This window comes from Nomascus leucogenys, chromosome 14 (assembly GCF_006542625.1).
Source record: "Nomascus leucogenys isolate Asia chromosome 14, Asia_NLE_v1, whole genome shotgun sequence".
NCBI lineage: Eukaryota > Metazoa > Chordata > Mammalia > Primates > Hylobatidae > Nomascus > Nomascus leucogenys.
Window position 1 is genome coordinate 4228822 of NC_044394.1, and position 23744 is coordinate 4252565.

General features: G+C 35.7%; 1 pseudogene; it reads left to right on the forward strand.

Annotated features, from left to right (window-relative positions):
• The first annotated feature begins 11815 nt into the window (after positions 1-11815).
• On the forward strand, positions 11816-12309 carry LOC100595192 (annotated as a pseudogene).
• Positions 12310-23744: the final 11435 nt, after the last annotated feature.

Below are 23744 nucleotides of genomic sequence, written 5' to 3' on the forward strand. Positions count from 1 at the left end.
GACTCTTTCAATGCAGGAGAAAACAAAACACCAGTTAGTGTGGGTTCAAAAAAGACTGTGAGTAGAGGAACTGGAAATAGCTAATATAGACAACTTTTTTTGAGGGGTTTTTCTATAAAGAAAAGAAGACCCCGACAAAGGGATCAAACCACTGGCTACTTGCCCTACAAAGTAAAAATGACTCAGGATTCCCAACAGGCTCCAGAACTAAATTTAAGTTGACAACACTTTAGAGATCTTACGCTTAACCGCACTGAGATGATGGAAAAGGATAGAGATAAAAGTAAGGCACAATACCAGTCCTCAGAAAGATTTTAGTCAAATAGAAAATATATTTATGATATCAAGATCAGAAAAAAAAATTGCATTTTGTCCTTGAAATGGCCATGTTACTTAAGTATAGCAGACCATGGGCATATTTAACAATGGGGGATTTTTGAATATTTAGAAGTCACTCTGAGGGTTAAAGATGTATGGTCATTTGCAGTTTTGCTAAAGAGAAAACTGGAATGTGTGTGCTGTTGGGCTGGTACAAAAAAGAATCATCTGTGTACTCAGCCCACTTCCCAGCATCTATGTCTTACTCAGCTTTGTGGTTGTCAACTGTTATGTTCATGATAATATACATCAAGTCCTAGATCAGTCACTTAAGATTTTATTTCATGCTTTACAGAAAAGAAAATATACCATTATGTTCCCTGTTTGAGTAACACACTATTGAATGAAATATTTGCTCTTATCTTTTCAGAATTTTGGCTGAAGAATAAAACAAGTAAAAACAATAAAGCATACCCCTAGATTCTTTTTCTCTCTCTGTGGCTATCTCTCCGGGCACCATCATGAATGACGCAGTAATTATTCTGGACTAGGAAATTAATGATCAACTAACTGATTCAGGGAAGACAAGTAGTAATAGATGCCATTCTAACTCAGAAGGCAACAAACCTAATTTACGAATACAGGAAAACCTAGTTAAAACACACATAATCATACAAGTTGCTGTTTTTCTCAGAATCAGAGACATGTTGTTAATGGCAAGACAACAGATTTTCGTGATACATATTTGTTGGGTTATGGAAAGAAAGTTAAGTCCAAACACAGACTTACAAGATAAGACTCATTAAAACAATAGAAGGATCCAAACACACAGCAAAGCATAAAACACACAAACAAAATAAGAATATAATAAAGAAAGTCAAGAAAATTACAAAGATAAATTCGGTATTGGCAAGAATAATTAAAGACCATGCAATACTTTGATCTGTGGTAATTGTAAAAAAAATTTTCAGCAGATACTTACTGGAAATAAACATTTTTAAAAGAATTGCAAGATAAATCCATGCTACACTAGAGGATAGAAGTTCCAATTAAATGACTGAAATCCCCCCCCCCTCCAAAACTCGCCACCATCATCACCTTCTGCTTCTGGTCTATGTAAGACTAGAAATTCAAATGGTTATTGAATAGAGTTGGTAGGAGAATTTTCAAACAAGCAAAGAATTTTTTTTCTTTCTCCTCCCACCCACTCAGAAAGAGAGTTGGAAGGGTAGTGCCTCCCCTCTATCATGCTAAGAGAAAGAGAACTTAAAAGATTGGCTTGACACCAGAAAAGAAGTCATGTTAACACTGGTTTAATGTTCTTTGAGCAATAAAAATTTATAGGCCTGCCACATGCTGCTACAGGACCAGAATAAAACTAGGGAGAAAGATATTGGAAGAGTCTGATGTGTGTTCCCAGGAGTTTCAGGGCACAGATGAACACACAGATTAGTTACTGTGGAAGTCTGAAGGGGGAAAGCTGGCTGGATTATCCTTTGTCTACACTTTAAGGAGAAGGGGATTTTAACCTGGGCAAGCTACTTGTCCATGATTTGGCACCATAAGAATGTATGAGGGTCCCAAGGGCCAAGTAGCCATGTTTGAGTTGTCTTAATAGGCTTACGTCAAAGATGACGCCATGCTGAAATATGACAAGCAAGCTGTGAGAAGCTACAGAGGATTCTACAACAGACAGAAACTGATTGCGGGTGTCAGGAGGTCAGTTGGAGAATGCATCTATACCAGGGAACTATGGATGACAGCTGTCTACACAACAGCATCTTGGAGTATCCGCCAATACACTCCACAGAAAAACCAAAACTTTATGCCTGACATAAGACAATATGCGTCCAACCACAAGAGGAATACAAACAACTAAATAAAAATACTTTTCTCCTACAATTTAGGACCCTCCTTTTTGGCTCAGCCTCAGAAGAAGAAGAAGGAGATATGAAAGCTCCAGAGGAAGAATGACAAAACAGTCCTTGCTACTTTTCCTTCGGCAGCCTTGACCTCCCTTTCAAGAGAGAAGGCATTGCATTTCATGAGAGGTGCAGATACAAGGCTCAGGGAATGCAGAGAATAGATCACCAATTCTGTTGCCTTTTACTGGAGTCCTATTCTTTTCTATGATTTTAATAAAAGTACCAAGGAACAAATGGTGAAGAAACATGGCTTCTGTTCAATATTCCATCCTTCTTAGCTTGAATGTAATCTTATTGGAAAAGCAGGCATTAACACCCACCAGAGCACTGGTGGAAAGCTTAGTCATTCTAAGCAGATTCTCATAACTCTGGATATTGATTTTAGATTACAAAATTATTGATAAATTGCAACAGACATGCAGCTGTATTGAGTGTCTTCAAAAGGGTCTGGAGAAATGGAAAGTCAGTAGCAACATTAAACAATGTTTTGAAGGGGCCAACTACATTGTCATACTGCTATGGCAGCGTCTATTATTGTACAAATCCACATCTTTATTTTTCTTTAGATTGTTGGTGCTCATGGGGCTAAGCAAGGAGAGTAGTTCACTTTTTTGGAACTTTAAAATTCCAACTATAAAAGACCTATTTGCAATTTTCAGTTAATACTAATGGTGATTATAAGAGTATATCCAACATCAGATCAGATAGTCATTTATTCCTTAAATGTATGCCATCCATAGACATCCATTCACCAGGAATTTGTTAAGAACTTACATTGTTCAGAACAGAGCCCTCAGAAATAATGCCACATATGTATGAGCATCTGATCTTTGACAAACCTGACAAAAACAAGAAATAGGGAAACGATGCCCTATTTAATAAATAGTGCTGGGAAAACTGGCTAGCCATATGTAGAAAGCTGAAACTGGATCCCTTCCTTACACCTTATACAAAAATTAATTCAAGATGGATTAAAGACTTACATGTTAGACCTAAAACCATAAAAACCCTAGAAGAAAACCTAGGCAATACCATTCAGGACATAGGCGTGGGCAAGGACTTCATGTCTAAAACACCAAAAGCAATGGCAACAAAAGCCAAAATTGACAAATGGGATCTAATTAAACTAAAGAGCTTCTGCACAGCAAAAGAAACTACCATCAGAGTGAACAGGCAACCTACAGAATGGGAGAAAATTTTTGCAATCTACTCATCTGACAAAGGGCTAATATCCAGAATCTACAATGAACTCAAACACATTTACAAGAAAAAAACAAACAACCCCATCAAAAAGTGGGCAAAGGATATGAAGAGACAATTCTCAAACGAAGACATTTATGCAGCCAAAAGACACATGAAAAAATGCTCATCATCACTGGCCATCAGAGAAATGCAAATCAAAACCACAATGAGATACCATCTCACACCAGTTAGAATGGTGATCATTAAAAAGTCAGGAAACAACAGGTGCTGGAGAGGATGTGGAGAAATAGGAACACTTTTACACTGTTGGTGGCACTGTAAATTATTTCAACCACTGTGGAAGTCAGTATGGCGATTCCTCAGGGATCTAGAACTAGAAATACCATTGGACCCAGCCATCCCATTACTGGGTATATACCCAAAGGATTATAAATCATGCTGCTATAAAGACACATGCACATGTATGTTTATTGTGGCACTATTCACAATAGCAAAGACTTGGAACCAACCCAAATGTCCAACAATGATAGACTGGATTAAGAAAATGTGGCATATATACACCATGGAATACTATGCAGCCATAAAAAATGATGAGTTCATGTCCTTCGTAGGGACATGGATGAAGCTGGAAACCATCATTCCCAGCAAACTATCGCAAGGACAGAAAACCAAACACCGCATGTTCTCACTCATAGGTGGCAATTGAACAATGAGAACAAATGGACACAGGAAGGGGAACATCACACACTGGGGGCCTGTTGTAGGGTGGGGGGAGGGGGGAGGGACAGCATTTGGGGATATACCTAATGTTAAATGACAAGTTGCTGGGTGCAGCACACCAACATGGCACATGTATACATATGTAACTAACCTGCACATTGTGCACATGTACCCTAAAACTTAAAGTATAATAAAAAATAAAAATAAATAAAATAAAATAAAAAATAAAAAAAAGAACTTACATTGTTCAGCAATTCTGCCAACAATCAGGGACTCTGTGAAGAATAAGCTCTATATCACTTCAGAGAATTCCTAGCCTCATTGGAAAGCCAAATTAAACTGTAAGTTTGATTCACTGTATTGAGTGCTATATAAAAATATACAAACAACACTCAGTATTTATTCATTTCTTATGCATCTGTGAGGCACTGACATCAAGTTGTCCACCAAAGAATCACGATGTGCTGTTGTAAGGAAGAGTTATTGCTGGGAAGAAGCTACCCATATAGATGCTACATTTCCCAGTCACACTCAAACATAAGTAAGACCATGTGAATTGTCCAACAGAATATGGGCAGAAATCAGGTATGTCACTTCCAGGCCTGGACCATAAAATCTATCATTATATTCTCCATTAACCCTTACACATACGAATACACACCACTACCATCACCTTATATAAATGTGTGTGTATATGCATATAATATATGCACACAAACCAGTGGAAACTTGAAAGTTACTTATTGAAAACGACAAATATTCCATAATTCTGGTCCCTGAACTACTGTATAGAGCAGAGCCTACCCTCCCTCATCACTGGTTATATTATGGAGTAAGAAATAAATTTCTATATCATAAAACAACCAAGATTTGGGGGTTTATTACTTTAAGTTGCTCCTGTTACCATTACTAATATACCCAAAGCATTAGTTATAAATGCTTGATGTGATTAACCTTTTAAATCAACAACAACCCTATGAAGAGGATACTGTAACTATCTACATTTTACCAGTGGGGGAACTGAGGCCCAAGAGAGGCAATGCCATTCACTCAAGGTCACGGAACTAGTAAATAGTCAAGGCACTTTATTATTGAGGAATGGTAAAGAATGAAGTCATTACAGACCCTGACCTTGAAGAGGTTCCAATCTCAAGGCACAGAAAATATGGATGTACCAAGTCCTAAATATAAAAATAAAAAACCTAAACAAGAAACAAAATCTCATCTGTATATTTCCAGATTGCCCCAAGTGCTTAAAAAATTAGATGATAATCCAATGATAAAAAGTTAGAGTAATTATAAAATATCATGGCTTGGAAAAAAATTAATTCAGAAACAATTAAATGATTTAAAAAGTTTTGAATTAACAGGATATACATTTTAAAACAATGTAATTTTAATGTTTTGTAAGAGCTCAGATAATATTAGGTGTTTTATAATCTGTTCTAAATTCAATATTATTTCAATAAAAGTATTTTAAACTAATTGAACCAAATACTGAATATTAACATTTTTCCTTAATTACATAACCATTTGTTTATACATCCATATCTACCTTATTCAAAAAAAGAGGAGGAATCTGAGGCAGCTTACAGAAAAGTAAGCAATTAAATAATACAAAATTTTAAAATAAGAAAATTGGTGTGAAAAAGCAACGAAGGCAAAAAAATAAGTCAAGCACAGGATTGATGCAAAAAATTATAATGTCTTGTACACTTTCATGAAATGAGCTATACTTAGATCTCATTTCCTGGGGCAAAAATGAAAATATAATTAATTACTAGATTCACAATATTACTAAGAGGAAGTCCAGACTTTCTTAGCTTCAGACATGAAGGAAATTTATTTTGAATCCTCACGTAGAAGAAACTATGTAATATAACAAACCGAGGCCTCAATACAAGGCCTATAACACATACATTTACAAAGTTCATATGGCTGTTTTCTATATAACATCCCTCAGTTCTAACTTTGATGCCATTTCAAAACCCCGATCAGCTTATTTAAGACAGTTACAAAAGGAGCCGAAATAAAGCAGTCCTGGCACACAGTCTTCTAGTGGCCTAAGTCTGAAGTTCAGTTATTTCATTCCATCTGCTTATTGGTAGATGATATTACCTGCTTGGAACATGGCCAGATTAGCCTGAGAGCCTTGACAGAAGCCTGTAGTTATTGACTAATTACTATGGTCTGAAGAGAGGGGTGATAGGAGGAGGAATAGAGATTCCAATCCCTGAGAAAAGAAATTAGGACCCATGCTGACCAGACAAAAATGAATAAAGCAAAACTGCTGACAAAAGAATTTATGTAAAGGTAAGCATATAATAATAACAAACAATAAAAACAAATCACCATCATCTTATATTCCCCCTTTCTATAGAAAGAATGAATAAGCCACTGAAGGATCAGGTCATGTATTTTCAGTTAGTTGTTATTGAAGAAGAGGATTTGCTGTCCAACTCCACTCCTTTCCTTGCAATTTGCAGCAAGGGGTAGGGATATAATGATGAATCCAAGTGCTGTTAATTAAGTCACTTTATGATCTTAGCTCATTTGTATACCTGATTGCATTTTATGTCAAGGATCAGGAATGACGTCTCATAGCCACAGGAAATATGGTAGAACTCCAAAGGGGAGCTACGTGGGATGAGAGGTGTAGGTCAGGCAAGCAGCTATTAGAGAATGTGCAGGCAAACCTAATTAGAAGCATATTTAATGACTCACCTTAAAATATATTGCCCCTCAGACCCATTGCTCTAAACCTCGCTTCTTTTGAGGTTTTAGTGCTGAGAAAGAATGCTAATAAGGTATCCAGATTGTGACAAGATAATGGTTTTACTATAATGGAATTGGCTTTAATTCTTAAGGGAAAGTAGAGTTTTGAGGTACCATGGAGCTGGAATAGTGCTGTTAGAACCCACGGGACTCCATGTAAAACTACAGCAATAGCAAAATAAGTAGAAGACTACCTAGGGCTCATCTCTCTCAGGAAAGAAGGTTGGGATCATCCAGTGAGAAAAGAACCTTATCGACTAGAAGTGATGGCTACAGGCATCAATGAATCAATGAACAAGGAGGAAAGCCAGACCTACCAGCTGTTCATTCATTAATTTGTTCATCATATTTATTGAATATCTACTTTGTGCCAGGAACTATTCTGGTTATCCTTACAGAAATGAGGGTTATGTATTAAATTTCCTTTTCTCATACACTATCAGAATATCTGAATCTGAGGCACACTCTGACCTTCTTGTGTCATTTTTAATAGTCTCCTTTCTTATAAAGGAATTTTAATTTCAATTGTTTTGGTTAGCTTAATTTTTGCTCCAGTGACAGTTTGCCATCTTATCCTGAAAGATGCAATATTAAGATGGAATTATGACAGAATCAGGAGATAATATGAGCAATGAGATTGGACAACGGTTTTTTTAAGGAGGGTCAGGAAATTACCTCTGCCGCACTAACTAGATGTGACTTCAAGTTGCCATCCTATTGAGGGAGAAAAGAGCATGTTGCCATTATGCACAAGAAAGTTGTAGTGCTAGTAAAGAGCGTCATTGGAGGTCTGTAATCACAAAGAAGGGAACTGTGTGATCTGGAAGCTGGGGGTGAAAGGCATGGACAAGAAGCCTCAAAAAAATCTTGCTGAGAAATGAATACTCAGAAAGTACCCCGTGGCAAGCCAAATCTTATGCTTCAAGCTAAATCATATTGGTGCCTTTTTCAAAATTGGTTGGACTAGGGAGAGTTTCCCAATTTAGGGACCACCAATGAAAAACTGATCCATATTCAGTGATGGTTAATCAACCCAACTTGGCTTGAAACTAAAGATGTGAAGTAGAAAGCAAAACAAACACACCTGAAAGGACATCGTGAGCATTACTGGAATGACTAAGCACTAGAACAGAGAAGCTTCCATATTCTCGCTTTGTGCAAATAAAGTAGTACAACTCTCACAAAATGAAAGGGGCTAAACTAATACAGTAGCATTTGGCAGACAGGTGTCCCAAAGCCTTAGAAAAGATACTATGTGGTATAATATAGTAAGCTCAGGACTTGATGTTAGGAACATGAGTTGGAGAAGTAGTCAACTTGCATACTAGGCTTGTGATATTTTCCAAATATATACTCTGAACATTTTATTAGGAAAACATAATTTACACTTCTTATGATGCTCAAAATCATGTCGATTTTGATATAATACTGAAGATTCTTAAGACAGAAAATTATACATGACAAGCACAAGCAAGAATAAATGTTACAACGTTATGTTAAATGGAAGAGCATACAAAGTACTATATTCAGGATGATTGCCACTGGGGGAATATAGAAACATATGGAAAACTGAAAGATAATACTCAAAAATGGAAGTTATGATAGAGTCATGGGATTTTATGCATTTTTTATTTTTAGAAAGAAATCAATATTGTTTTATATTATTATCCCAAAACTTAGACTAAAATAATGTGTATAGAAATATTGGCCCTCACCCAGAAAGAATGAAATGGTTAAATGGAAAAACCCCTCTGGTGCTGTGGACATGTGAGTTTTTGTTTTGTTTGTTTGTTTTTTGAGACAGAGTCTCACTCTGTTGCACAAGCCGGAGTGCAGCGGTGCAACCTGGGCTCACTGCAAACTCTGCCTCCTGGGTTCAAGTGATTCGCCTGCCTCAGCCTCCCAAGTAGCTGGGATTACAGGCGCACATCACCACACCCAGCTAATTTTTGTATTTTTAGTAGAGACGGGGTTTCACCATGTTCGCCAGGATGGTCTCAATCTCCTGACCTCATGATCCGCCCATCTCAGCCTCCCAAAGTGCTGGGATTACAGGCATAAGCCACCGTGCCAGGCCGAGATTTTTAATAGTATAAAACAATAAGATAGAAGAAAGTCAACAATTTTCAGAAGGAAGGTGTTTCCAAGATGGACCCAACCTGAAACACTTTACTTTCATCCGTACCTACTGCTTCAGTTCAAGTCAGAGAGAACACAAAACAGAAACACCTTGGACAATGTTGAGCACCAGTTCTGTCAGGCATTATCTGTAGACACAAAGATATAAACAAAAGTGAATAAGCAGACTTACTGCTTGCCCACACAGAGATTCTACAGGTTTTTTTTTTTTTTTTTTTTTTGGTACTATGTATATGCTATGATTTGAATGAGCATCCTCTTCAAAACTCCGGTGTTGCCAATGTGGTAAGAGGTAGGGCCTTTAAGAGGCGATTAGGCCCTGAGAGCTCCTTTCTCATGAATGGGATTAAAGTCCTTATACATGAGGATTCATGCAGCATTAGGTAGCTTGCCCTTCTGCCTTCTGCCATGTGAAGAGCTTTCACCAGACAACCAAACCTCCCAGTGCCCAGATCTTAGATTTCCCAGCTTCCAGAACTGTGAGGAAGTAAGTCTTGTTTTTTACAAGCTACCCAGTCTCAAATATTTTTGCTATAGCAGCAAAAAATTGAAAAAGACAGTCTAAGAAAGAAGAGAGAAACCCCCTGCCTTCTTTATAGATAGAAATACACATGGCCAAATCCATGGAGACAATCAGTGATGACACTCTAAACTCTGAACTTGCAGCAATAGCAGAGAGAATAGACACTGAAAATTCTCTAGCTTTAATACAATTCTGGGGAAAAAAAGCTGTAAAAAAAAAGGTTTATAGAATATAAATAGCACATAATGCAGAAGGGATCAATGAAAAATGTAGAATAAAAATAATAATTTTCTAAATGTCCTAACAGAAACAAAAATGAAATGTCACCCTTTGCTCTGTTCTACTTTTAATTTAACCAATTCCTCCAAAATTGTTGATGGTTAATTAAATATGAGGCTTCTAATACTCAAGGGCTTGTCTTTCAAGAAACTAACATTTCATGGAAACCTGCGGTCCTCAGTCAGTTGGAACCAAGAACAGCCTCATTTTGATGAAAATGCAGTGACTTCATTGGCATCAGGGAAACTTCAGAAGTACAAGGATTCCAATATGTACATCAGCAAATATGAAAAGCCTAGCAAATACAAGAAGAGTAAAGAATATGCCTTAAACTATTTAGCTAGAGCTCAATATTTCTTAATAGGTAAAACATTCTAAGATCAAGAGAATGAAGGATAGCATGAAAAATGCTGGCTGTTAAGGCATATACAAGGAAACAAAAAGCATAAAATACTATGGAATAAATTTAACAAAAGTGCAAAACCTATTCTGAAAGCTACAAAACATTGTTTTAAGAAGATAAAAAAGAACTAAAACATGGAAGAGTATTTCATGTTTCTGGATTGGAAGTATTAATATTGTAGAGATGACAATAACCCTCAAACAGATCTACAGATTCAGCACAGTCCTTATCAAAATCCCAGCAGCCTTTTTTTGTATCAGTGGACAAGCCGATACTAATCCAGATTCATTGCAAGGGACTCCAATTACATAAAATATCCTTAAAAAAATGAACAAAGTAGGAAGATTCATATTTCACAGTTTCAAAACTTACTACAAAAATACAGCAATTAAGACAGTGTAGTATTAACACACAAATTGACATATAGATCAATAAAATGAAATTGAACGTTGAGAAAAGAAATTCCCATACATTTGAGGTCAATTGATTTTTGACAAGAGTGTCAAGACAATTCAATGGAGAAAGAATAGTCTTTTCAACACATTGTACCAGGACAACCTGATGTCCTCATGCAGAAGAATTAAGTTGAATTTCTTTCTTACACCATAAAAATTAATTCCAAATGGATCAAAGACCTAAATGTAAGAGCTAAAAATATAAATATAAGGAAATAGGAACAGACTTTGACCTTGGGTTATGCCTAGCCTTCTTAGTTGCAAAACCAAAAGCACAGTTATTTTTAAAAAGCATAAATAAATTGGACTTCATCAAAATTAAAAACTCTTGTGCTTTGAAGGCCATCATCAAGAAAGTAAAAGGACAACCAAACCATGGAATGAGAGTATTTGCAAATAATAGATCTGATGAAGGATTAGTATCAAGAATATACACAGAATGCTTGCAACTCAACAATAAAAAGACAAATAACCTCAACAAAAATTGGGCAAAATATATGAATGAATATTTTGTCAAAGGAAACATGCAAATAGCCAATAAGCACATGGGAAGATGCTCACCATCATTAGCAGTTAGGAAAATACAAATCATAACCACAGTGAAAGTCTACTTCACACCCATTAGGATGACTATAATAAAAAAGATAGTAACAAGCATTTGCATGGATGTGGAGAAGCTGGAGCCCTTATGCTGATGTAATATAAAATGGTGCAACCACTATGGAATACGGTTTGGCAGTTCCTCAAAAAGTTAAACAGTTACCATGTGACTCGGCAATTCCTCTTCTAGGTATATGCTCAAGATAAATGAAAACTAATATTCACACAAGAACTTGCATACCAGTGCTCATAACAGCATTATTCTTAATAGCTAAAAAGAGAAAACACTCAAATGTCCATCAACTGATAAGTGAACAAATAAAAACTGGTGTTACCGAGCCTTCTGGTCTGTCTCTGGAGGCAGGAAATGCCAGGGTGCAACCAGTCAACCTACTGCCCAGTGCTCATCAAGAGAATAGTTATCTTGTAGGGCAGCTCTGGCTCTAGTGTCTGGCAGTGGAATTAAACAGCCACCATGTTGAGCAAAAGGACAAAGACCAAGGCCACCAAGAAGCACTCTCCAAACATAATATTCAGTGTGTTTGCCACAATGGACTAGGCACAGATTCAGGAGTTCAAAGAGGCCTTTGACATTATTGATCAGAATGGAGATTCTTTCAACAAGCAAGATGTGCATGATATGCTTGCTTCTCTCTTCATCAGAATCCAACTGATGTATACCAAGATGCTGTAAGGAGTGAGGTTCTGGGCTTATAAATTTCACCAGGGCCTTACTGTTTGGTGAGAAGTTAAATAGCACATATCCTGAAGATGTCATCAGAAATGCTTTAGCCTGCTTTGAAAAAGAAGCAACAGGAACCATTCAGTAAGACTATGTGAGAGAACTGCTGACAATAATGGGAAGTGAATGAGCTGTACAGAGAAGGCCCTACTGACAAAATAGGAAATTTTAATTACATTGAGTTCACATGTAGCCTTAAATATGGGGCAAAAGACAAAGATGATTGAAACATCAGCTAAAACCTCGAAATTATTGTATCTTATGCTATTTCCTGGATACTTTGCCCTGTCGTCATAAACCTTGTTGCATGTACTTCGTTTTATAGCTTTGCCTTTTTAAATATATTTATTGCAGATCTTTCTGCCACTTAGCACTTGTATAATCAGACTGTAAATGGAAATGAAGTTGTACATTGTATTAAAAAAAGATTACTAATAAAAATCAACATATACAAAAGCTCAGGAAAATATATCTGTATTTCTGGTTTTACTGGATTGTTACATTTTCATATAATAAAAATGCAATTTTAAAATGCATAAACTATTAAATATAAAAATGAGTATATTCATACAATGGAATATTGTTTAGCAATAAAAAGGAGTGATATACTGATACATTTTCCATATTAAATTAAACCTTGAAAACATTATGCTAAGTGACAAAAGATCACATAATGAATGAATGTTTCCTTTTATATTAAATGTCTAGAAAAGAATAATTTATAGACACAGAAAATATGCTTATGGTTGCCTAGGTCTCAAGAAAGAAGAAGTGAATGGGGAGTGATTGCTAATGGATATGGAGCTTTCTTCTCGGAATGATGAAAATGTTCTATAAAGTATTGTGTTGATAGTCACCCAACTCTGTGAACACACCTTAGATAGGTTAATTGCATGATATGTGAATTATATCTCAATAAAGCAGTTAAAATACATGTAAAGCGAACCTGACAAAGCAATTGTCATGATAGAACCCTTTAATACTCTTGTAGTATGGATAAAAAATAAAGAACATAGAAACTCTGAATTATATCATCAATATAGTTATGTAATTTAATAGATACATAGCAATCTCTTTACCCTACAAATGTGGAAAACATGGTCTTCCAAATTTCCCTAGAACATGTAGTAAAATTAGTACATACAAGAACAAGATAAGGAAACCTCAAAACATTTTGAAACAAAAAAAAAATCAAATGATTATATGCATAATGCAATAAATTTGAAATAAAAACAAAATATTCAAACAAAAAATGAATTATGTTAAAATAGGAAAGACTTCAAGTAATAACTGGTTAAAAAAAGAAATTTAAGCTGATTTTACAAAATGAATACAAAATCAATAACAAACGGAATAGTTTATGTCAAATCATATAGGGATTATAATTAATGTTACCAATAAGTAAGAAATAAAAATAAATTAAGTATTCATCTCAGTAATTTATAAAAACTAACATCAAATTATACTAGAAACACAAGAAAAAAGAACTAATAAAGAGAATGCAAACACCCAAATGTAGGAATATAGAAAGGAACATACCATTATGCAGGCCTATATTTTAAACAGTTTAATAGTGTCTATAATTCTATCCTTATATATTCTTACAATTGCCATTAAATGCACCGTTTTCCAAAAAAAATGAAGACTATCAACACTATATCAATAAAGATGAAAAAACTAGTCAATGTAGAAGGAATTGAAAAATATATTCAAATCAATTCTTGTGTCTAAGATTGTTATAAGTGAATCTTTGCAAATCTTTAATTAGCAGAAAATCCAAATATTACTTAAACTACTGCAGTGCAAATAGAAAAGATGTAACATTTCTCATTTCATTATACAAAGCTAGCATAATGTTGATAGCAAATTTAAGATAGCACAAACAGAACTAAAATATAGACCAGTTATTATCTAAAAACTCACATAGGAAAATCCTAAATAATAGCAAATTGAATCCATAAGCATAATTAAAACTGTAATATATTATGACAACGTTGACTTTATTACATAATGCAAAAGTAGTTTAGTAGAAAAACCTGCTATTGTAATTCATTAAATCAATAGATCCAAATAGATAAATCATGCGACTATCCTGATACTAAAAAGACATTTGATAAAATCCAACATCCATTCCTAATAATCCTTATACTTAATCATGTAAATAAAAGAACTCAAACTGATAATAAATGTCCTTTTTAATTGTAAGATTCTAAAGTATTTCTCTTCATAGCAACAAGATATTACTGCGCAGGATTATTACTATTATTTGAAACTTATTAAAATAGAAAAATGGTATATATATGAAAAACATAAAAATGAGCAAGAACTAGGTGAAAGCAAAAGTATTATTGTTTTTAACAATATGTGGAAATTTTAAAATTTATGAAATTTATTAAAACAATCAAATTTTTAAAGGTGTTCTTAAGGTTGTCAGATGCAAAATAAAGACACCCAATCTAATAGTCTTTTTATAAATAAGAAATAACCAATTGAAACAAAATCTTATTTACAATAGCAGCAAAAAAACCCACAACATGCCTAGGAATTAACTAGAGACTAGAGCCATGTAGATTCAATATAATTAAACCTATTGATCTTTCTTGGGAGATACCTATGAAGTTTTAAATATTTGGAAACACAAATAAGGCTTGTGAATGAGAAAGCTTAAAATATTGGAAGATGTCAGTTTTCCTCCCTCCTTATCATCAATGATTCTGAAATTGCATTGCAATATTAATCAAAATTCCAAAAATATTTGGAGAGAGAACTTAAAATAATTTTAAAGTTTATTGGGAAGAATAAACATACACATTAAAATTCAAATCTTCACATCGTAAGTTTCTAATATCCATCCCCATGTGGCTCTTTGCTCCTTTTTGGCATATGGGAAGATGATATTTCCCCCATCCTTTGCAGTTAAGCTGATTAGTTCTGGCCAATCAAGTGTCAGTATAGGTAACTTGTCTCACTTCTGGACATAAGAAAGGAACTGCCATTATGAGAACTTCCAGCCCTCTCCCTGACACAGGAACTGTTGTGTAGAATTTGTGCTGAGATGGCAAAGCCACAAATTATTCAAAGCAGCCTAGGTTGCTGAGTGATTGAGTAGAGGACAAGTATCCTGAAGAGCCATTTGAACCCACAACAGACTCTAAGCAGAAAAACAAACAAACAACAACAACACTTTGTGGCATTAAGCCATTGAGATATGGAGGATGTTAATGCAGCATAATTAAGCCTGTGCTAACTAATGAACTTCTGGGTAAGAAAAACAGGATCTTTGCTTTTGTTGCAATTGCTTTTGGCATCTTCATCATGAAATCTTTGCCTGTGCCTATGTCCTGAATGGTATTGCCTAAGTCATCTTCTACAGTTTTTATAGTTTTTCATTTTACATTTAAGAGTTCACTCCATCTTGAGTTAATTTTTGTATATGGTATAAGGAAGGGGTCCAGTTTCAATTTTCTGCATACGGCTAGCCAGTTATCCCAGCACCATTTATTGAATAGGGAATCCTTTCCCCCTTGCTCATTTTTGTCAGGTTTGTCGAATATCAGATAGTTGTAGGCGTGTGATCTTATTTCCTGGTTCTCTATTCTATTCCATTGGTCTATGTGTCTGTTTTTGTACCAGTACCATGCTGTTTTGGTTACCGTAGAAATGTAGTATGGTTTGAAGTTCGGTAGCATGATGCCTCCAGCTTTGTTCTTTTCACTTAGGATTGCATTGGCTGTTCAGGCTCTTTTTTCGTTCTACATGAATTTTAAAATAGTTTTTCCTTCTAGTTCTGTGAAGTTCAATGACAGTTTAACAGGTATAGCATTGAATCTATAAATTGCTTTGGGCACTATGGCCATTTTGCAATATTGATTCTTCCTATCCTTGAGCATGGAATGTTTTTTCATTTGTTTGTCATCTCTGATTTCTTTGAGAAGTGGTTTGTAGTTCTCCTTGTAGAGATCTTTCACCTCCCTGGTTAGCTGTATTCCCAGGTATTTTATTCTTTTTGTGGAAACTGTGAATGAGAATTAATTCCTGATTTGGTTCTCAGCTTGATTGTTGTTGGTGTATAGGAATGCTGGTGATTTTTGCACATGGATTTTGTATCCTGAGACTTTGAATCAATGTTAGACCAGATAAAAAAAAAATGTGGTACATATACACCACGGAATACTATGCAGTCCTAAGAAAGAATTAGATCATGTCCTTTGCAAGGACATGGATGGAGCTAGAGGCCATTATATTTAGCAAACTAACACAGGAACAGAAAACCAAATACTGCACATTCTCACTTATAAGTGGGAGCTAAATGAGGAGAACACATGGACACATACAGGGGAACAACACACCCTAGGGCCTACTGGGGGGTAGGAGGAGGCAGAGGATCAGGAAAAATAACTAATGGGTACTAGGCTTAATACCTGGATGATGAAATAATCAGTACAAAAACCCCCCACAACAAAAGTTTACCTATGTAACTAATGTGCACATGTACCCCAGAACTTAAAACAAAAGTTAGAAAAATAGAATCACTGTAAACAAATACAAAAGGCACCCCAGGCTGACAAAGGACCATAAAAATGAGCAAAGCACATCATAATTGCAATTTACATAAAAAAACCATAACTGGTCGATAAATATATGAAAAAAAATAAAGATTAAAAATGCGATGCCATCACTAAGTCAATCCTAAGCCAAAAGAACAAACCCGGAGGCATCATGCTACCTGACTTCAAACTATACTACAAGGCTACAGTAATCAAAACAGCATGGTACTGGTACCAAAACAGAGATATAGATCCATGGAACAGAACATAGCCCTCAGAAATACTGCCACATATCTACAACCATCTGATCTTTGACAAACCTGACAAAAACAAGCAATGGGGAAAGGATTCCCTATTTAATAAATGGTGCTGGGAAAACTGGCTAGCCATATGTAGAAAGCTGAAACTGGATCCCTTCCTTACACTTTATACAAAAATTAATTTAAGATGGATTAAAGACTTAAATGCTAGACCTAAAACCATAAAAACCCTAGAAGAAAACCTAGGCAATATCATTCAGGACATAGGCTTGGGCAAGGACTTCATGTCTAAAACACCAAAAACAATGGCAACAAAAGCCAAAATTGACAAATGGGATATAATTAAACTAAAGAGCTTCTGCACAGCAAAAGAAACTACCATCAGAGTGAACAGACAACCTACAAAATGGGAGAAAATTTTTGCAACCTACTCATCTGACAAAGGGCTAATATCCAGAATCTACAATGAACTCAAACAAATTTACAAGAAAAAAACAAACAACCCCATCAAAAAGTGGGTGAAGGATATGAACAGATACTTCTCAAAAGAAGACATTTATGCAGCCAAAAGACACATGAAAAAATGCTCATCATCACTGGCCATCAGAGAAATGCAAATCAAAACCACAATGAGATACCATCTCACACCAGTTAGAATGGCCATCATTAAAAAGTCAGGAAACAACAGGTGCTGGAGAGGATGTGGAGAAATAGGAACACTTTTACACTGTTGGTGGGAGTGTAAATTAGTTCAACCATTGTGGAAGTCAGTGTGGCCATTCCTCAGGGATCTAGAACTAGAAATACCATTTGACTCAGCCATCCCATTACTGGGTATATACCCAAAGGATTATAAATCATGCTGCTATAAAGACACATGCACACGTATGTTTATTGTGGCACTATTCACAATAGCAAAGACTTGGAACCAACCCAAATGTCCAATAATGATAGACTGGATTAAGAAAATGTGGCACATATACACCATGGAATACTATGCAGCCATAAAAAATGAGTTCATGTCCTTTGTAGGGACATGGATGAAACTGGAAACCATCATTCTCAGTAAGCTATCGCAAAGACAAAAAACCAAACACCGCATGTTCTCACTCCTAGGTGGGAATTGAACAATGAGAACACATGGACACAGGAAGGGGAACATCGCACTCCAGGGACTGTTGTGGGGTGGGGGGAGGGGGGAGGAACAGCATTAGGAGATATACCTAATGCTAAATGATGAGTTAATGGGTGCAGCACACCAACATGGCACATGGATACATACGTAACAAACCTGCACATTGTGCACATATACCCTAAAACTTTAAGTATAATAATAATAAAATAAAATAAAATAAAAATTTAAAAAATGCGATGCCATTTCACATTTCATTAGATGAAATTAATAAGACTGGTGAAATTAAGTTTTGGAAATTATGTGAAAAAATAGAAAAATATATTGCTTATACATTAATACAATCAATTCAGAGTAATTTTACCACATCCAATAATGATGAAAATTAATATTACAACCCAGGAGCAATTCCACTTTAAGCTGCCTAAAGATTCTCTTACACATGTTCAAAGAGATATGTACATGTATGTTTATGGCAATACTATTGGTATTACTAGAAAGGAAAAAGAGAAGAATTACTAAGAAGGAATCTAAAAAAAATGTGGTTTGTTACTTAAATGGACCAATATGTGTATATGCCATTATGATTAATGTCAATAATCTAATGTCGAGTGAAAGAAAAGTTACAAAAGAACACATGCAGTTTACACATTGTGAAGATGGCATTGACCAAAAATAATAGAAAATGCTTACACATATTGTTCTATATCTCTATGAACTATTGCTATGCAATAATAAAAATGAACTATTAAAATCTCAGAACCGTAAATGAATCTCAAAAATATTATCATAAATGGGCCGGGTGCGGTGGCTCACGCCTGCAATCCCAGCACTTTGGGAGGCCAAGGCAGATGGATCACGAGGTCAGGAGATCGAGACCATCCTGGCTAACATGATGAAACCCCATCTCTACTAAAAATACAAAAATTAGCCAGGCATGGTGGCAGGCGCCTGTAGTCCCAACTACTCAGGAGGCTGAGGCAGAAGAATGGCGTGAACCCAGGAGACGGAGCTTGCAGTGAGCCGAGATCATTCCACTGCACTCCAGCCTGGGCGACAGAGCAAGACTCCGTCTCAAAAACAAAACAAAACAAAACAAACAAACAAAATTATCATAAATGACAGAAGCCATTCAACAGAAGAATGCTTACTGTATGAGTCCATGAATATGAAGTTTGGACAGATAAGAGTCATATATGATCCTAGAAATCAAAGCATTTGCTACCTTTGTAGGGCAGGAGTTAACTGAAGGAAGACACAAGGGGTCTTTTCAGGTAAAGAAAATATTTCCTTTCTTAACTAGAATGATGTTCTCACAATGTATATACTTATAAAAACTCATAAAATTGTACATTTTAAAAAGTTGAGTAAATAGGAATAGCTGTTAATTATTTGAATAATGATAATTAATAGAAAAACTAAAAATAATGTACATATCAAACATTAGGGGTGAACGGGGGAACTGGAAAGTAGTGAATATAAATTAAGTCACCTTTTTTATTGAGAATCCATAATATTTCCTAATATTGATAAGCTAGTAAACATATATATTGTCTATATATATAGATTATAGTCTCCCTTTTTATCTTATATTACATATTATATATCTGAATATATATCTATATATTATATATATTATCTCCCTTTATTTTATATATATATTATCTCCCTTTTTAGTAATACCAGTAGTGTTGCCATGAACATACATGTACATATCTCCTTGAATGTGTGTAAGAGAATCTTTACACAGCTTAAAGTGGAATTGCTCCTGGGTTGTAGGTTATATTAATTTTCATCATAGCATTATAATATATATTACATATGTAAATAGCCATGATGATAATCAAGAAAAGAAGTATAAGTATTTATAAGTAACACCATTTAAAAATGTATTCTTCTGAACTGTGAAAAGGGAAAAGACTGAAGATTTATATTGTATGCTTTGATTTGTTACCATGTACATCTATTATTTTGAGAATTTTGAGGTGGTAGAATAATCATTTTTAGAAAATAACAGTTAATAAAATATGTTTAAGTCAAAAATTGCAATTTACAAAGCAGTATTATGATATTATACCATTTTTATTAATTATGTTTATATGTGTGTATATTTATCTATACTTAGAAAGACAGAATTCAAATATATACCCAAATGTTACGGTGGTTATCTCTAGGTATTGGAATTAGAGGCACCATTCATTTTTGTTTTCATTTTATGCTCTTTTCATTTTTCTACTAGATTTTATTTAAACAATTTTATTCCAGGGAATCTTATGCCATTGATTTCAACATGCCAATAGTCAGAGGCATCATCAAATAGCAATATTTACTGAGCCCTTACTGTGTACCAAGCTGTAAGCCGGGCTTTGAGTTGGACTAGACAAGCTCTCTGCGCCCAAGGAGCTTAGTCTAGTGTCAGATACAGAGACATGTGAATATGATATAATTTTTCCCTAGGACTGTAACAGAGTCAGGGATCTATGAGGTTGTATTTGAATTTACCTTTTGTAAATTTACCAGTAGAAATTTACTAGATGGATAATGTGAGAAAGTAATCAAATTTGGTTGCTGCTTCCAGAAGTCACAAGATATGCAAAAAGCAGGTAGCTGACTACTTAGTTTGATACACTGTGGGAAAAATTCAAATATCAAGAGAATGATTTTTCATTCTTTTGAAGCACAAAAGTCCTCTGACAATCCTATATGCAGGCTAAGTCATTTGTATAATCTTTATTTGAAAATTCTTACTTCACCAGGGATAGCATATGCACAAATTACAAAAAAAAGACTTTAAATTTCCTATGGAACTACTAAAAAGCTCATATAGCCAAGACAATCCTAAGCAGAAAGAACAAAGCTGGAGGCATCACGCTACCTGACTTCAAACTATACTACAAGGCTGCAGTAACCAAAACAGCATGGTACTGGTACCAAAACAGATATATTGACCAATGGAACAGAACAGAGACCTCAGAAATAACTCTACACATCTAAAACCATCTGATCTTTGACAAACCTGACAAAAATAAGCAATGGGGAAAGGATTCCCTATTTAATAAATGGTGTTGGGAAAACTGGCTAGTCATAGCAGAAAACTGAAATTGGACCACTTCCTTACTTCTTATGCAAAAAGTAACTCAAGATGGATTAAAGACTTAAACATAAGACCTAAAACTATAAAAATCCTAGAAGAAAACCTAGGCAATATTATCATTCAGGACATAGGCATGGGTAAAGACTTCATGACTAAAACACCAAAAGCAATGGCAACAAAATTGGCAAATGGTATCTAATTAAACCACAGAGCTCCTGCACAGCAAAAGAAACTATCATCAGAGTGAACAGGCAACCTACAGAATGGGAGAAAATTTTTGCAATCTATCCATCTAACAAAGGGATAATATCAAGAATCTTCAAAGAACTTAAACAAATTTACAAGAAAAAAAACAAACAACCCCATCAAAAAGTGGGTGAAGTATATGAACAGACACTTCTCACAAGAAGATATTTATGCGGCCAACAAACATATGGAAAAAAGTTAATCATCCCTGGTCATTAGAGAAATGCAAATCAAAACCACAATGAGATACCACCTCATGCCAGTTAGAATGGTGATCATTAAAAAGTCAGGAAACAACAGATGCTGGAGAAGATGTGGAGAAATAGGAACACTTTTACACTGTTGGAGGGAGTGTAAATTAGGTCAACCATTGTAGAAGACAGTGTTGCAATTCCTCACGGATCTAGAACCAGAAATACCATTTGACCCAGCAATCCCATTACTGAGTATATATCCTAAGAGTTATAAATTATTCTACTATAAAGACACATGCAAACGTATGTTTATTGCAGCACTACTCACAATAGCAAAGACTTGGAACCAACCCAAATGCCCATCAATGATAGACTGGATAAAAGAAATGTGGCACATATACACCATGGAGTATTATGCAGCCATAAAAAAGGATGAGTTCATGTCCTTTGCAGGGACATGGATGAAGCTGGAAACCATCATTCTAAGCAAACTAACACAGGAACAGAAAACCAAACACTGCATGTCCTCACTCATTAGTGGGAGTTGAACAATGAGAACACATGGACACAAGGAGGGGAACATCACATACTGGGGCCTGTCGGGAGGTGTGGGATTAGGGGAGGGATAGCATTAGGATAAATACCTAATGTAGATGATGAGTTGATGAGTGCAGCAAACCACCATGGCACATGTATACCTAAGTAACAAGCCTGCACATTTTGCACATGTATCCCAGAACTTAAAGTATAATAATAATTTTAAAAAAATTTCCTAAGATATATGCCACAAGATTAATATATGCTCATATAGATAACTTTTCATGTTTACCAAAATAACTCTCAGTTAAGCCCTAGTGCCCTAAAGTGTATTGTTTGTGTGTTACTTTCCTATGGCTTCTGTAACAAATTACCACAAACCTGGTGGCTTGGTGCAAAAGATACTTATTTTCTCATAATTCTAGGGACCAGAAGTCTGAAATCAGTATCACTGTACCCAAATCAAGGTGTTGGCAGGGCCATTCTCCCTCTAAAGAATAAGCTGTTTTTTACCTCTTCCACCTTCTGGTGGCTGCGGCTGGGGAATTATTATCAAGATTAATTAATAAATTGATTTTATGTAGTTTGTATATTATTCAATCTAGAAAACATGAAATAAGGACATTGTACCTTGTTTTTGCTTTCCCTGTATACCTACTTTTATTTTATTTTTCAAAAACAGGTCTCACTCTGTTGCCCAGGCTGCAGTGTGGTGGCACAATCTTGGCTCACTGCAACCCCCACCTCCCAGGTTCCAGCGAGATTCTCATATCTCAGCCTCCCAAATACCTTGGACTACAAGCATGCACCCCAATGCCCAGCCGATTTTTTTTATTTTTGGTAAAGATGGAGTTTCACCATGTTGGCCAGGCTCACTGCAACTTTCACCTCCTGGGTTCAAGCAATCCTCCTGCCTCAGCCTCCCGAGTACCTGGGACTACAGATGTGTCCACAGTTGGTTCCTTCCAGCAGGTTCTTGGTCTCACTGACTTCAAGAATGAAGCCACAGACCTTCGTGGTGAGTGTTACAGCTCTTAAAGCTGGCACTGACCCAAAGATTAAGCAGCCGCAAGATTTATTGTGAAGAGCAAAAGCACAAATCTTCCACAGCCTAGAAGGGTACCCCAGCCATTATTGCTACTGGCTGGGGGTGGCCAGCTTTTATTCTCTTATTTGTCCCCACCCACATCCTGCTGATTGGTCCATTTTACAGAGCACTGATTGGTCCATATTACAGAGAGCTGATTGGTCCACTGTACAAACCTCTAGCTAGCCACAGAGAGCAGATTGGTGCATTTTTACAGAGCACTGATTGGTCCATTTTCCAAATCTCTAGCTAGCCACAGAGCACTGATTGGTGCATTTTGCAATCCTAGCTACAGAGTGCTGATTGGTGCATTTACAATCCTCTAGCTAGACACAGAGCACTGATTGGTCCATTTTCCAAATCTCTAGCTAGCCACAGAGCACTGATTGGTGCATTTTGCAATCCTAGCTATAGAGTGCTGATTGGTGCATTTACAATCCTCTAGCTAGACACAGAGCACTGATTGGTGTGTTTTACAATCCTAGCTACAGAGTGCTGATTGGTGCATTTTACAATCCTCCTGTAAGACAGAAAAGTTCTCCAAGTCCCCACCCGACCCGAAGAT